We start from the raw sequence: 18,054 nt of genomic DNA on the forward strand, positions 1-18,054 counted from the left end.
TGCACTGACAGGCATGACTATAGTCCTGATCTCACCTGACAACTAAAATGGCTCATGTCGCCATCAGCAAAATTAGAGCTCACACACAAATAAGAAGTAAATCCTATAAAATATCTTCTCTGAACATGCCTGGCCATGAAATAAGCTTCTGAGCTATCAGCTCTTATCTTAGAGGTGTTTCCTTTAAGGTCAGGCTTTAGGCATGTTAATAGTATTTGGAAATCATGCCTGGTATTGTCCGTTTTATATGCTTTCTGGAAATAAAATAAAAAGTTCTCAAGCTGTTCATCCAATATTCTATGAAAGTGCACAAAAATGAAAAAAAAAAAAAAAAAAAACCCTATGAGAACATGAACCTTGATATAAATTTGAAGTAAAAAAAATATAGCAGGCAACTTCCATCTTCATTGAAACCAGTTGAAGAAATAATTGTTCAATTCCATTTAAATATACCCTCTAGCAACTGAGTACCTCACAAAATAATTGCGAGAATATAACGAATCAACACAAAGTTGCAGCTATGTAGTAACGACCTCTGGCTACTACACATGTAACAACCAATAAAGGACTTGAGTCAGAGGCTTAAGTATTTTGCAGTGTCTGTCTTGAGTAATTGGCATGAAAGTCATATTCTGTATTAGAATCTTTGTTCCTTACAGAGAGAACAACTCAGAATGGGATCTAAAACAACCAGCATCTTGAGCTAGGAGCCACTTTAAAACAGCACACTTGGGGTAAACTTTAGCTAAACAAAGCTGTGCATCTAATATATGTGGTTGTTCATGCACCCTCTCTGGTTAAATAGGCAGAAATCTCCTTCAGAGAATAATTCAACCTGTTATAGGATGCGTGTGAAAGATGTGTGTAAAGCTAGTTAGAGCTAGTTATAGGAGCTGCAGGGGAGAGGGTACAACTTCTCTGGAAGGGAGAAAGGATAAAAGTTCAGTGCCCAAGAGTTTAATTTTCTAGGTTGACTTTCCTTCTCAAGCCAAAATAAATGAAATTCACATCTTTAACCTCTCAGGAGGGCTTCCTAACAACTGGAGGGAAAGCAACTAAAGGAAATGTTTCACCACTTTGTGGTGAAGCTCTTTAATATACAATAATAATTCAGGGATGGGTCTGACTGACGGAGACATCTGCTGTAGTGACATGAGACTATAAGTCCCACAGAAGTTATGCGGATTTAAGAAATACTTATGTTTTTATACTGAGTGTGTTAATGCAGCTTACTGGCTGTTTTGATTCCTTTGCTGAAGGTGGAATGAGGGTTTCACGTCTAAACACTCAGGTCCTTTGCCCCATCTAGTTAAAGTCAATTTTAGAACTTCTATGTATTCATTTCAGAAATATCCATCTTCTAGCTTTAAATAATATAGTGGTTAATTTTTACTTCTTGGCTTTTTGAGGTGGTGTTTTTCCATCTGCCTCTAAAAAGCTTCCACACAAAGGAGGACCACTTTCTCTTAAAAATCTTTCTGTACTTCCCTCTTGGAATGCATTCATATATCAACTCAAGATGGTTCCTTATCTTTGATCTTGGTTACCTGGAGATTTCATTGCTTTTTCCTTACACTGGCCTGGTAGAGATCAGATCTAACATCTCTGACCTGTCCTTCTAACTGTGGAGACTCCTACAACTGTTGTCAGTATCTACATGATACAATGGGAACAAAACTATGTCACAGCTCCCTTTACACAAAGTGCATGCAGGAAGAGAATGAGTTATTCATTATATTCAGGAGAAAAGGAATACAGAAAGACAGATGTCTGGTAATTTATTTTGCTAATTCATTAAAGGAAAATGTCAGTACCAGTTACTCTAAAGTTTGGACCTGACTCTAAGGTTTTTAATTAGAACTAAAAAGAAATGCCCCCCCCCAAAAAAAAAAAACAGCAGCAACAACAACAATAAAAAACAGTGGAGCTGCAATAATCTTTTCAAAGCTGAGTATTTTAGAGTCATGTGATTATATTAGATATGCTATGGCAGGAGGATGAGTTACTGCCTTAGGATATATTTTGCCAGCAATCATTTTAGTAAGCTTGGGCTTTTGTCATAGTTAATAATCTATATGATAATATCTTTATTATTAGATTGTGATAACTGAAATAATTCAAGGAAACTGTTTTAGCTTAAGCTTTTTTTCTTCGTGTGTGTGTGTGTGTGTGTGTGTGTGAATCCCAAATCTTAATCATCAATAAATGTGATGTCTCTGGTAATCAGAGGGGTGAACATACTACTGAAGATGTTAATTTCTGAATCACTTTGAAACAGAATGCAAGTCATATCCAAGCAGATCAAGCATGCAAAATCACTAAGTGAAGCACTATGAGGGCAGAATACAGGTTGTTCCCAAGCACTAATGAAAAATCACTTCTTTCCCATAGCTGACCAGAAGCTTTTCCCCTAATGAAGTGCAGGCTGTGGGCATCTCCCCACCTCTCTCTCAAGTTGAATCTCTATCTTTATATAGTAGCTACCTGACAAGTACTCTGCATACTGCTGGCACTGGGCCTAGTATTTAACTTCAGGTGCACAATAACGGTGCTCAAGAGAGGAGTTAGAGGAACTTAGTTGGCAGAGCTGATAGTTTATTGTCCAAGTTGCATATCCAAAGAGCAATCCAAGCATAAGCTGGGTTGAATCAGCCTGTGGAAATGGTAACTCTTCCTCTACCGCTTTACGATGTAATCAATTTAGGTTGCACAGTACTAGGTGGGGTGATGTGAGACCAGGACAGACATGGACACACACACAGAATTGATGTTCTCTTTGGTTATCACTCACGTCCATTGACGTTGAGTATGTATTGGTTATTTTGCTTCAGATTAGGAATGTGTTTTGAAGTGGATTTCCCAGATATCCTGACTTCATTGCTTTGGCTCACATTGCAGAGCAAACTTGGAGTGTGAGTAGTGGATTCCTTTCTGATGAAACAGAACTGGAAGATGTCCTCCAAGAATGCATCTAGGTGGGCTTCAAGCACTAATGGACATTCAGTTCATTTAACCAGACTAGAATTAATCCAAAATACGTAAAATGTAGACCTGGGGTCTTAGCAGAAACTTTTATTCCACAGATCTTCTGCTATAAATCTATATCATGCTACTTGGTGAATAGACTGTGAAGCCTAAATCATCTCTAGGCACCTACCTCATTGTTCAGCATTATCTTTAGTATTTCTTCAATTTTCTTGTCCAGAGTGGCTGACCTTCTAACGTTGGGGTGTCCTAAATATAGGTAAGCCAACATGAGAATTCGTATTTCCAAGCCTGCACTGATGTTTTCCAGTCTCTCTTTGCATCTTACTTGGTTAATGGAAAAAATCAGATTATATTTTGATAAAATAGCTATAATAATTTCGCTCATAATATTATTGAAACATGGAATGGGTATGACTTTGCTCATTATTTTTATTAGTTCCACCTAGCTCAGGATAGAAAACAGATGAATATAGCCTGCAAGTTGCTTTATTTTCTCTCTCTGATTCTTCACTGACTGTCTCTGAACCAAAGCAGACTTATTAAAATGCGCAGTTCGGGGGTGTTCTCTTATGTCAGTCAAAAGGTAAGGCACAGTAACTTCTTAATCATACAAGAAAAGGGGAAGAAAAAAACAACCTGGGGCAATCTCCCTTTTTCTAGTGTGGCAAATCTCTCTATTTGCCACACTGGAAAAGCGCAGAAACCGAGGACAAAACCTACAGGGCTGTCATATCCAACATCATTTTTTTCTAAGAATATGCTCCACATGATTGCCTTGCTGGAGTTTAGATTGTGTGTCACAGAAAGTATGAGGCAAAATCCTCTACTGGAGCAAATTCTTACTGCCAGAAAGTAGGAGGCAAAATCCTTTGCTGGAGCAAATTCTTATTGTTCCTTTGATATCAATAGAATTGCATATATGCATACCTCTAAAAATTGATTCCCTGTATAAATTTGATGCCATTTTGATTTTAGAAGACTAGCAGAGATATTTTCCCATAGACTTTTTTCCAGTATTGACTTTTTTTTTATAATACTCTGTTGCAAATTTTAATATTACAGAAATCTGTAGAGAGTATCATTAAATATGTTTAGAGAGTATCATTAAATATGTTAACGTTATAGTTCCATGAAGTATTTCCATCTATTACTCTTTCTTTGAAGCTGCCAGTTATTTACATAATTATTTTGTCGATCCAGCCACAGATTTTCTTCCCCAAGGGTAATACAATGAGCACCCGTGATTCATATTTCGCTCTCCAAAGGAAAGCAAAGGGGAGAGATGAATTGCATCCATTTGTAGGCTGGCCTGGAGTTGATTTTGAGGTTTGTAGGAATCTTATTTTAAAGCCAATGGGGTGTAGTCTCAGGCTGGCAGATTCTAGAAATGGTCTATTACTTCATGTGTTCATTTTGAAAGGTTAGAACAACATTCGAAGCAATTCACAAAATTATATGAACTTAGAGCTCAGGAAAATGAAGAATTAATACTACTTGCTAAAGCTAAGCATACTGCATACAGGTATTTTTAGGTCAGTGCCTCAGAGCTTCCATGTTACTCCTCTCTTTAGGCTACCTTTAAGCTGTGGATGTGTCAAACTGAGGCACAGCTGAGGGATGTGGAAGTGTCATCTAGATTCAGGTGTGTCCATGCTCTAACAGTCAGCCTACCAGACTGACTTTGGAAAATAATTAGTTTGTAACATATCATTCATCATAAAACAACTTCTAATTATAACAAATAGGTAAGCAATTTATATCTGAAGTGTTGTTCTTTGTCAGGCAGGAAAAGGCAGACACTTCAAGTCTTACACACGACCACTACCTAGCAGTCAACAAAAACACTAGGGAAAAAGGTAATTAAATGAACAAACAAACTTGTCTAAACAAAACTGCAGTAGATATGTAGGTAGAATATAACTGCATGTTTGCAGTACCACAGTTGCAGAGTGTGCCATTATATTTTTAATCACTCCAGAAGGGTAGCTGTTCTGTTTCTTATCTCGTAAAAAAAACCCCTAGAAACTCAAAACAATCAGGATCTCCAGCCTTTTGCCATGTGTGGTCATTAGATTATTTTGTTCGTGTTTTAAATATGTAATATGCTATTATTACTATTAGATCTATGTTACTTCAGAATGCCACCTGCTATCTCACTGCCATTTCTGATATCTCTTCTCTATTGGTATAAGTTTTTACATCTAGTGAACCCTTGCACAGTTTGCAAGTACAAATAAGCGCCTGAGGTGCAATAGCTGCAGGCATATTTTCTACAAGAAAAACGGCTTGGAAGGATTTTTTCCATTTCATTTCTCTTTCTGACATGAAGAGTGTTATTAGGTGTATCTATTTCTGAAAATACATTCAGAACTAACAAAGGAAAGCTGTAGCTGGTCATCTTTTAAACATGGATTTGAAAGAGAGGTCTTGGAATTATTTTCATAGTATAAGAGCTGCTTACACACCCTGTCATTTGTGGTATAGTCTGGTTGATCAGAAATGATTGTCTTAAAATATATGACGTAGAAGGTTAGGAGAAAAGTTTTGAACTCTGTCATGGGCTACTAGCAACAGTGGAAACCACAGTGTTATGCTTTTCCCAAGTCATTATTCTGGACTTCACTGTGGATCCCCTTCACAGATATGAAGTGTGTCTGGAATCTGATTTCCTTTCCTTCTGTTTAATTTTGCCCCAACTTTGCAGATAATTTTTAGAGACTACCATTCCTCCTCTCAGATATAATGATTCTATATCACATAATATAGACCTAATCTGTCTATAATTATAACTAGTCTTGACTGAGAATTTCATTCATCTAAAAATATACACTTTTCTTTTATATTTCACAATATAAAAATGTTTCCTTTCAATAAGGCATAAATTTTATTTTGATATTTTTGTTAAGTTTTTTATATTATATATAAGTTTCACGTTCTGTGTTTACTTTTTTTGTATTATTTAATGTAAAACAAGATAACTATTAACAATTAGTATTATACTTAGAAGTTAATTTTCTGCTTTGTTTCATGCTCATGGTATGTACAACATCATAATATCTGTGATAGTTCAATATTTTGTTATGGAGATAACAAAAAATTCTTTACTATTGAACTATTTTATTTTGAAAGATAATGGTGTTAAGGATTTTTTTCCATATTTGTCTTCAAAAACTTCCATTTGTCCCCCAAAAGAAGAAAAGGATAGAATTTTCCACTAAATTTGATTTTCTAATTGTTTCTACTTCATATCCTGGACTTCCAGTTCTTCTCCTTTACTCTAAAACCAGTACACAGTCTCTTACTAGGCCACGCCAGATAGTAGCTCTTCCTTAATAATTCAACCTCTTTCTTGAAGATGTAAAGTGAGTGAGTTTGAGGATAGGATTAGAGACCTTCTGGCCAGGCTAGACATCCACAAATCCATGGGCCTGGATGGGATGCACCTACGGGTACTGAGGGAGCTGGCAGATGTTGTTGCCAGGCTGCTCTCCATCAGCTTTGAAAGGTCTTGGAGAACTGGAGAGGTGCCTGAGGGCTGGAAGAAAGCCGGTGTCACTCCAGCCATCAAGAAGGGCAAGAAGGAGGAGCCAGGCAACTATAGACCAGTCAGCCTCACCTCCATCTCTGGAAAGGTGATGGAACAGCTCATTATGGATGTCATCTCCAGACATATGGAGGAGAAGAAGGTGATCAAGAGTAGCCAGCATGAATTCACCAAGGGGGAAATCCTGCTTAACCAATCTGATAGCCTTCTCTGATGGAATGACTGGCTGGGTAGATGAGGGAAGAGCAGTGGACGTTGTGTACCTTGACTTCAGCAAGACTTTTGACACTGTCTCACATAACATCTCCTAGGGAAGCTCAGGAAGTGTGGGTTAGACGAGTGGACAGTGACATGTATTGGGAACTGGCTGAAAGGCAGAGCTCAGAGGGTCATCATCAGTGGCGTGGAGTCCAGTTGGAGGCCTGTGGCTAGTGGTGTCACCCAGGGCTCAGTACTGGGTCCCATCCTGTTCAACTTATTCATGAATGACCTGGATGAGGGGACAGAGTGCCTCCTCAGCAAATTTGCTGATGATACCAAGCTGGGAGGAGTGGCTGACACACCCGAGGGCTGTGCTGTCATTCAGAAAGACCTGGACAGGCTGGAGAGCTGGGCAGAGAGAAACCCCGTGAGGTTCAACAAGGGCAAGTGCAGAGTCCTGCAGCTGGGGAGAAATAACCCTAGGCACCGGTGCAAGATGGGGATACTGGTTGTACTGGTTGGTTGACTGTTGCCAGGAGGTCGAGGGAGGTGATCCTGCCGCTCTACTCAGCCCTGGGGAGGCCTCATCTCGAGTACTGCATCCAGCCCTGGGCTCCCCAGGACAAGAGAGACATGGGGCTACTGGAGAGAGTCCAGAGTAAGGCTACGAGGATGATCAGAGCGCTGGAGCATCTACCGTGTGAGGAACGGCTGCGAGAGCTGGGCTTGTTTATCCTGGGGAAGAGAAGACTGAGGGGGGAATCTTATCAATGTGTACAAGTACCTGAAGGGAGGGTGTCAAGGGGACAGGGACAAACTTCTCAGTTGTCCCATGTGACAGGACAAGAGGCAATGGGCAGAAATTGAAGCACAGGAAGTTCTGCCTGACCGTGAGGGGGAATTTCTTCCCTGTGAGAGTGACGGAGCACTGGCACAGGTTGCCCAGAGAGGTTTTGGAGTCTCCTTCTCTGGAGATCTTCAAGGCCCGCCTGGATGCAACCCTGTCTACCATGCTCTAGGTGACCCTGCTGAGCAGGGAGGTTGGACTAGATGATCTCCAGAGGGCCCTTCCAACCTTGCTGATTCTATGATTCTATGAGTAAACTGTAACTGTGCCCTCTCCTCTCATTTCCACTATTCTCAATTGCCCATTTTATCACTCCCAGACTGAGAATGAAATGATCAGATACCTTGCTGTTGTATGAGACGAGTAATAGAACAGGTAACCTTACTTTGCCCAGTGCCCCTAACTATGGTTATTGCTGGGTTTGTAACATACCATTTAGAATAGGGACCTGCATTGTCAAGACAAGTACAGAACTATGTGACTAAATAGATTTCACATCCATTCCTGCCTTCTTTGCAGTAGTTTTTGATGTTTAAATTATTAATTTCCTGTCTTGAGCAGCAAACTCAGAGACCATTGTTAGTTGGCCGCTGAAATCTTTGTTCTTAATTATGGTTTTAGGTTATTACTTTATAGATTTAGTTTCATGAGTCTTTGATGTTATACTAGAAACCTGAAATAATATTAATGGAAATTCTTAAATAGAAAACAAAATATCAAATACTATGAGGTCATAAAATTACAATCAAAAAGAGGAAGAAATTCATTTTTGTTAAGATCATTTCTGTTCTCTTGAGAGATTTTGAGAAACAATCAATTATATTTTGCATTTTGTATCAGAATTGGTTATCACAGTCACAGAGGAGGGTAAAAATCATTTTTTTTTAATTAAAAAACATAATAATTAGGCAAATATCATCCAAATTAGAATCATTTATGCATTTGAAATAGTCACAGGGCTAGAAGGAAGTTTTTTATACTCTCTTAGTTCTTCTTTACAATCCAACCTTTTCAGTCTTCAGTTCCCTCTATCTCTTATTATGCATACTCCCTCTTGTCTTTTACATGGTTATTCTTCTCAAAGTTACACACAAGACAAGTATAACTATATTTATTTACATTGTTCAAGTAGATGAATATATTCATTTTCATTTGGTTCAGCTGCAATATGAGTTATCAATGCTTTGAGGAGGAGTTACTATTCTTAAGAGTTTCACTCTTAAGAGTTATTCTTTACTACATTACCCTTATTATTCTTTCCTTTTGTTCTTAACTTCTACCCAAACAAGGCTAAGAACATAAAAAGCTTTTATTTACTTGAAATGCCATTACCTTATTTAAATCTTGCTAGTTGTTTGTCTGTAACTTATTTCTTTTGTCTCATTTTGTTTTTCTCTGTCTATGTCTTCTCTCTTCAGTTAAATTACTTTTCTGTGTCTTAATTATTAGTTTTAGGTCTTTAGCTAGTGTCAGTTCTCGTTATGTAGCTTTATATTTTTCAGCTAATTTCTTTTCATCATCATCTTATATTTGTCACTCCTAGGTCAGAAAGAGGCCAGTGAATCCCAATCCCTACAGCAAGTGACTGAGGGCAGACTGACCGATGGGCATGTTGTTGATCAATTATTTTAATATAACTTGCATTTTACCAAGGACTATTCCAGCTTATTTCTATTTCTGTTCATCTTTGGACCCTATTCATCATGACTGAAGGACATTCAAATATTCATTCTATTCATATTCATTCATTCACCAGACAGATGTTTAACAGATGATTAAGGGACCTGAGATTTCAGGCCTTCCCATGGAATGAATATTGTAACATGCATTATATTTATACTCCAGTTCCTGCTGTATTTTTCATGGAGAGTGAAAAAGAATTATGTTTATCCTTTAAATACTCTGTCTACAAACTAGTTTTACTCCTCCACTATCAAACAAATATATCTTTTACTCCCTTATCTCCCAGTTGCAAAATAATTAAGAAGAAAAAAGCAAGATGAAAATAACCATGGATCTGCATCTGAACTGACATTTGAGAAAAGATTAACTTATTTCGCTGTTATATTTTATTTTTGAAAAATTCTGTACCAGATTCTTTAGGACACCCTGTGGGTAGAATGTGAGGAGATGAAATATGTCATCCAGCCACCCCCATCTGTGACTGATCCATGCAACTGCAATGTAATGTCAGATTCTCTTTTTTTTTTCTTTTTTTTTTTTTTTTTTTCAAAACTATCTTACTGTCCCACAGCTTCTGAAGAGTTTAGTCGATGAAAACTACATTTTAAACTTCCTAGTGCAGCAGTAACTGGAAAACGTTGCTGAAGATGAATGGCCCACCTATATTTCTATCTTGGTATTGATAATATTCTCTGAATATTCTCATCTTATTTCTTCTGAATAAAATGAAGCATTGCAAACAGTTTCTAAAAATATGGAATTATATACTGCTCTTATTTCATTGAGGCTACTTTTCTCATCCACTTTTGTTAGTACACCCTGGTTCAATAAGAAACCTGGTGCTTTCGAAGGATCAACTATAGCTCTACCTAGATTTAGGTTCCACCCTCATATTGCCTAGCATGGTATGTGCTTTCCTGCCAATCACTATGTGCCAGAATAACGTTTTCCCCTTTTCCCCTTTCTAAGCCACTGAAAATATTGCCACTGCAGAAGAAGTTTTTTAAACCCCTAGATGACCTGTGATTGTACTAAATGCCAGTAGAAGATGTGCTGATCTGTAAAATATAGCTGAATTTCCTTCACTGTGATCTTTTCTTTGTAATTATTATTTAATAGGAAAAATAAACACATGGGACGTGGTATATACAAAAACCAAAACCGTGTCTTGCTTTTAAATAGGATGCAATTCTGTATAATTCACACAGATCAATCATCTTTTTTAATGTGTCAGTAATGTTTGACATTAAAAATTCTGAGTGTACATACATTTCCTTGTGCTGCCTCTCTAATGACATCATTTAAGAGCTTTAAGTTTTCATTACCACCTGTCATAAACAGGAGAAAGTGAACAATCTTTCTAAGTATCTTGAAACAAGATATTTTCCACTTATAGTACTAATTAAAGGATTGGAAAATAATCTGATTACTGTTTTAAAATTATCACAGTGGAAATCTCTAGAGTAAATTGAACAATGAAACTTCTCTCTTCTTTTGATCTCTGAATTTATTCATTCAGAATGTATCTTTCTGGTTATCTGACTATATCACTAGTAGAGTATTTGCTCTCTTTAAGACATATAAATTGATTAATTAATTTCACTAAGCTACTCATATGCTTGAATGTTCTTATATTATATTCTTACACAAATATCACTACCAAACAGGTTCTACCTGTTTATCTGTAACAAAACATGGAGTAGCAGTCATCACCTACCAAACCTTCTATTCTGTCATTTTACTGTATCAATACTTTACCACTTCTATTTACAACTTATGTCAATTTGATTACACTACTTTTCTTTTTATTTCCCCAAATGCTTTTGCACCAGGTTCATCCTTTAATCTGAGAAAAACAATAACAGCAAAATACTCAATAACTCCATCACCTTTCAGCTTCCTAGTCCTACCTTAAAAAGCACGTCTGCAGTAATTTGATAGCAGTTATGCAGGTCATGTGCATTATCTGGTGATTCTCCCTTTCCCCTCTTCGCAAATATCTTTTATTTTCTGAGGAAATCAGTATTACAGGGACTATAAGTGTTCACAGATTCACATCAAAGTAAAATATCTTCAGGAGAACAAAAGGGAATTACAAAAGAATAAAATTTGTAAGAATGCTTCTTAACGCTTATCTCTAACCATACTTAATTTTATTTTTAAATGATTTTTTTTGAAATTAACTTAAAATAAAAAGTGAATAGTTTAACATTTGGAAATAAATATGTGTCATTATGTTTCAAATAAATAATTTAGGTGGAACCAAGTGCTAGACTTTTCTGGTCAAATTGCTGTCAATTTAAGGACAAGGATTTGATCACTGAGCCAGATAAAAACATTATTTGTACAGCTCGTGCCCAGAGCTGACTGATTAGGTAGTGATCACACATCCTATATTTAAACATTGTTGTTTTTATTATCTTTATTCACAATCTTATCTGTCTCTTCCAGCTTCTTCTCTTCACTTGTTTGTCTTACCAGCTACTGTGTTTTGTATTCTCATATTCTTTGGAAAGTCTTACTTTCTTTATATTTGTACCATGTAGAATAATGGGCATACAACCTAACAGGAGACTAATATATACTATGTGACAGTAATAATTCTTCCATTCTTTGTCATAGATCTCATTATTATATCAGGCTATGCATTCTTCTGCTATATAAGACTGAAAGAGGGTCAAGATTATGTTAGCAGTGCAGACAACTTTTTTTTCAATAGAGTTTTAAAACTGTGAATTATCTTTTGAGGGGAGAAAAAAGAAGGAAAAGAAGGAAGCATTTGATTGTGTTGTCAATCTCCCAGATTTACCAGCAAAACTATAATAGAAACAGAACTCAGTAGACTTTGACAGAGACCCATATTATTTCAGAGCATTTGAACAGAGAGAACACGGTTAAAAAGAAGTGCTATTGATGATGATGCTTAATCATGTCTTTGGGCCAGCAAGATACTATGTGGAGTCTAGAGGAGATTTGGGCTAATTTGGGCTAAGTGTGGATGAAGCCATGTGGGATTTTTTCTGAGGAAAAAGGAGTGAGCGGCACCACGCCACTTGCTGGGGGACCAAGAATTGCTACCTAGATAGATACCTTGAGATGGGCTGAAGATACCAAGTGCTAGAATTAGTAAGGTACCAAAGGTACCTCTTATTTCTCCCTCCAGCTCCTTCTGCTTGATTATTGTTAAACTGCATAAACGTATAAGGCATATTAGTGAAGTTATTTTGTATGTGTTCTGTGATCCTCCATTCATATTCATCTATATGAGGGAAGGAAAGAAAGAACTTGCAGATATTCTCAAATTGGTAAACCTCCAGTCAAATCTCATACCTTATCAGGCACCCATGTCAATCATCCATAAAACAAATCTACAGAGAACTGAACTTCATAAGCTCTGGTGTTCAAAGAGCTACTTATTTTTCTCCTGAATTTCTAATTTCATATTCTCTCTGTAACATTATTCTCTTCAGGTGGAATTGAGCAGATACTACAGTTTAGATGGAATTCTGAGTCTGTAAAACTGACTTTCCCAATACTTATTTTTATCCCTTATTTTGAAAAAAATATTAAGAATTATTGTTTTTTGAGGAACATAGTGAATTTGACATCACATCTGCAAAAATACTTGTCTATAAGATTAATATTCTAGATATCCATTTTAAGAAAAGGTGACATCTCTTTCATAAGAATTGATATTTTACATTTTAATTGACTGGAAGTATTGAAAACAATTTTTGCTATACATAGTATTGCATATTTTATCTATGATTAACTGCATATAATACTTTTGTTTTTATTGTACTTGTCTCTGCATTTTTTTTCCAGTTTAACAAATAATGCACAAAAATTAAGTAAGCACATATTAGCAACTTATCTGACATTTTCCTAGAGAAAACATCTGACATTTTCCTTTTCCTTTTTGAGACAGAAGTGTGCTGGTAGGTGTGGCACAGAATTTAAAAGCTATCAGCTGTAATGTTATTCTGGTGCTCTAGTAACAGATTATAGAGAAAGGTAGTTTTTTTAGCAATGCTGCCATGTCTCATTCTCATTATCTAGTGTGGAATTAACTGGAAACAACATATGTCTTATTATCTTGGCTACCTACTTTGTGTCATGTGAATGTTACCTAAGTCAAATTTACAAACTTTTACAGCAATAGAGCACCTTATTTACACATATACTTACCTAAGGAGATAATTTTTAGCAAGACAAGAATGAACAGAATTCACATAATATGAGGCAAGTGAGCCAGCTGTTGATTACAAGGAAAACACCAAATAATCACCTGATTAAACCTTGGGGTTTAATGTGAGGCTCAGATGTTCTAATGCAAGCGACACTGACAAACAGCTGGAGTGATAAGTTGCTTGAGCTCCCTTGTGCTGATTCCTTTTTTAATGATACTGGGAAAAGACTGTAGCATTAATAAAGCTAACTCATCCACATATGATAATGGAAAAAATAAAGAAGTCACAAGGGTCACTGAGTCATGACCTCAGAAAACTGAAGTGAAACTCTTTGGTCTGAATTTCAAAATGTAGTTCGTAGGAAAAATTTCTAATTGAGACTTAATTTGGTAGTGTTTAGCAATAATTTCAATTTTTTGTTGTTCTTGATGTTTCAAAAAGTAAACAAGCACACAAAAGTTCTCTTCTCTCTTACAGGCAGTACTCTGTAAAATTAGGATAAGTCAGTTCTCCCTTTTTCAATAACTCTTGGAGCAAGACTGATTACCATTTCTGAGGTGAATTATAACACACATTTCTAAGAAAAAAAACCCTCTGTGTCACTGATCCCTTTTAGTATGTGTCATCACTGTTGTTGTTCTAGTGAAATAATACAAAATTTTCCTTTATAATCTTGCAAATGTAATTATTCTTAAAAAAAAAAGAAAAGAAAAATACTGAGAATAAAATGGCAGAGCTGGATCTATATCACCAATAGGTGTCACAAATTGCTTTATGCCAAAAGTCAATATCACATAGACAGAAATGTGAGACTTCAGCCTTTTTTTTTTTTTTTTTTTTGCATAAAACAGTAGCATTAGCCAGCTACCAGTTCCTTATTTTCAGACCTAATTTTGTTATACAAAGCAAGTTTTAATTTTAGTGACATACTCATTTTGCAAGAAACAGCATAATAGTGTATAAAGGGACATTATCTAGAACAGGGTCAGTCAAAATCCCGGTTTCAACATCCCTGTGTTGTTATGTTGTTATCCATGTGTGTGCCTAATCATTAAATATTATTAAAGCCTCTATCCTGAAAGTTGTAAAAATTCTATGCAAATTTAAGAGTAACTGTAGAGCTTGATTAGCATCTCAGCTCCTCTGATGCCCAAAGTTCTGTTTCTGGATACAAGCAGTTCTTCAGTTTCAGTCAAGTAGAAAAATTTAGTGCCTGTAACATATTAAAAGCCTTTCATAAATCAAGACAATAGATGCTCTGTACCTATTGCTCATGTCAGGTATAATCTAGTAGTTTATTGATCATGTTCTTGGCAATTAGTATAAACAGGTGATAATCTATTTACTTTTTCTCAAAAGCATAGCATCCTATATCCTTTGGAATTAACGAGTCTATGGACCAGAGACATCTACTTTGACCAATATCGTATCTATAAAATCATATCCTTCCAATAACCAAAACAGTATTTTGCATTAATTTACTGCATACACATTCAAGTGTATGCATAAGTCCTTATATAAATATAAAATATAATAACATTTACTGAAAACAATACGTTATGTTTAAAAAACAGGTTGATCTAAGCTTTGATGTATATATCTATTTGAATACCTGATATAGTATTATTTATCATATATGTGAGAGATTAAGTTTTCTTGATGGTGCTGTCTTATTCTTCCTGCATTCAATCACTTCAGTTCCTTGGATTCATTCATTATTTGTTTACTTTTTTGTTCCTAGACTCCTTGAACTAATAATGAAGTTCATGCTAATTTCTCACTATTACTTACATACAATTATTAACAAATCTGCACATTCATACTGGTTTCTAAAGACAGTAATGTGAAGAGAAATTGAATGTGTGCATGACTACAAAATTCCAAGGATATGAACAGTAGAATAACAATTAATCGGTTATGAACAGATATTCTGAACCTATATTTTTGTCACTAACAGCAAGTTACTAATTTTACTTATAGAGAAAAGACTTTTTTGTGCAGAATGTTGAGTGAGTATGAAATCATCCCATGTATCACTCCTTCTTTTAGTTAATGACTGATATTTGGAAAACTATTGTCTTACAGTTGAAATTACAACTTCATTTTACAAACAATATCATCAGCACAAAGAAAACAAAATGATTTTTTTTCAATTGATTTGAGTAAATTCCTCATGAATATCCTCATCTTAAGCAACTTACCTTGCATGAGACACACTTTATATATATAAACTTAATATCCTCTAATCTAATTCCTAAAAATTCTTTGCATTAAAAATAGAGAAGTAACTAAAGTTACTTCAGTCAACATGCTGTAGCCACAGATGATAATATTTATGTTAAAAGGATTGTGAATCACCTTTTAAAATTTTTGGGTTTTTTTACTTTCATATGCAAGTTTTCTTCAAAGCTATCAGTGCAATTCTTTTTTTTTACTTTAATTGAAGATATAAACTTGAGAAGAAAGGTAAGTGTTTGGAATGAAATGAATATTGTAAGTTTCAAAGTTTTATACATCAGTTGTATTTGCTATGATCCAGTTGAGATGAAGTTTAGGTTAAAGAGTGTGTGGCAATATTTGCCATTACTTGTTTTTTAATAGATTGCCACGGAGCTCCACTAAACAACACTGTGGTATCTACTTCGCACATAACGTCTCTGCATGACCAGTCAATTAAATTTAAATTAGATAATATTCAATTGTTAAATATTCTATCTTTTTCAAGACACTCAGGAAAAGACAGCTTGATCTTAACTTTTGTAACAGGACTCTTGGGCTTGGACTTCTCCTATTTATCCTTTGCCAAAATTTGTTGATTTTTTATGCTTGTTCAGTAAGAATAAGAATTAAATATCACTTGTATCAGAAAGAATGACTATAATTTATTTTCCTTCTGTTTTGCTACTCTATTACAAAAGCTTAAAGATACGTAAAGTGAGTGTGCTGTCTCATGAAATTGCTTGTCACTTAAGATCAAACACAATATTCCTCACAACTCTCAGAACTGTTTTTATTTTCAAAACTTTAAAGCTTTTGAAAGACTTTTTTTTTCTTTTCCTTTGCAGTAGTGAATCTGTTTACAGTGAAGGAAAATCAAGATTATTGTTTTTCTTTATTTCTTTCTGTTATACTGTAATATGCTTTTCAAATTATATTGTTATCTATAGGAGGTAATGTCTACAAAAGTATAAATGATTTCTTTGTTTTCGGACAAAAAAATAATACAATTAAAGAATCCTATGATTCAATCTTACCTTGCCTTGCCTTGCCTTCCCGTTGTATACCATTAATCCAATTTGACTCACTGAAAGTTTAATTCTTAACCATAAAGGAGAGCCAAATCATACTGTTGATATGGAATAGTGCATTCTCTTTTGACTGCAAATGTAGTGCTTTAAATGTTAATTATTCATTATACACATGTGTGTATTTATTTGTTCAGAATAATTCCAGAACGCGCAAAAAATCCATTTGATAATCTACTTCTCAGAGCTGTTTTGTTAGCCTTCCAGACTTTTAAAAGTCCTGCCATTATATAGCAGGCATAATATGCTATAGTATGGGTCTAGTTTCTGCAGCAGTGTTTGGAATTTGGTAATTCCATTTTCTTTATATTTTGAAAGTTTTAATGAAAATATTGTTTACTTTTCTGTTGAATTTATTGTTGAAAGTTTGAAATGGTAGACCCTCATTATTTCTCTATTTTTTCCCAGACATTTCCAGATTATCATTAATTAATATTCTGATACAGTGTGTGGGGGGGGAAATTTAAAAATCTTCAAAAAGACTTTAGGGACATGCACCAGGGAAATAACATATATTGATTCAGATCCATCAGGAGCTTACCTGAAATGATTTGCCACTTTTTGACAGAACATTCTTCTCAATATAGGTATTCTGAAATAGGATAACTAGGCTTCTGCTAGTGCTTTAGCAGATGTTTAGTTATATAGGGGGGAAACTGAATATTAAAAGAAGGGATTGATAAACTGTCACTCGGACCCCTCATAGCTTAGTTAAGAGCAAGCACATTGGCAAGATGAAACAAGAACGGTATTTCAAGAGATAACAAAAACATCCAAATCCTTTTGCCATAGTTACTGTTGCTACTGCAACACAAAGGCATTTTATCCATTATGTTGCCTAGAAGAATTTATATTGCTTAGAAGAATCACTCAGCAACTCTAAGGAGTAGTGAGAAGGATGAAGGGACACTTAGATGTCGAATGACTTGCTGAAACCCTGGATAAAATTTATGCAGGAGATGGAAGAGGTAAGTTCTAATCTTTCACATTTACCTGAGAAAATAATGTCCAAAGTGAATGTCCCAGTCGTGGGGTATCTGAACAAAAGGCAGATCACATAACATAGAAACACAGAATAGTAGGGCCTGGAAGGGACCTTGGGAGATGGTCTGATCCAACCCCTCTGCTCAAGCAGGATCATTTTAAGAGGGTCGTCCAGAACCATATTCTGTTGATGTTCAATATCTCTAATGATAGAGATTCTACAACTGCTCCAAACAACATGTTACTGTGTTTTTAACTACCCTTACAGTAAGGAAGCATTTTCTTAGGTACAAGTGGAATTTCCTGTGTTTC

The sequence above is a fragment of the Rhea pennata genome, chromosome 1 (genome assembly GCF_028389875.1).
Source record: "Rhea pennata isolate bPtePen1 chromosome 1, bPtePen1.pri, whole genome shotgun sequence".
Taxonomy (NCBI): domain Eukaryota; kingdom Metazoa; phylum Chordata; class Aves; order Rheiformes; family Rheidae; genus Rhea; species Rhea pennata.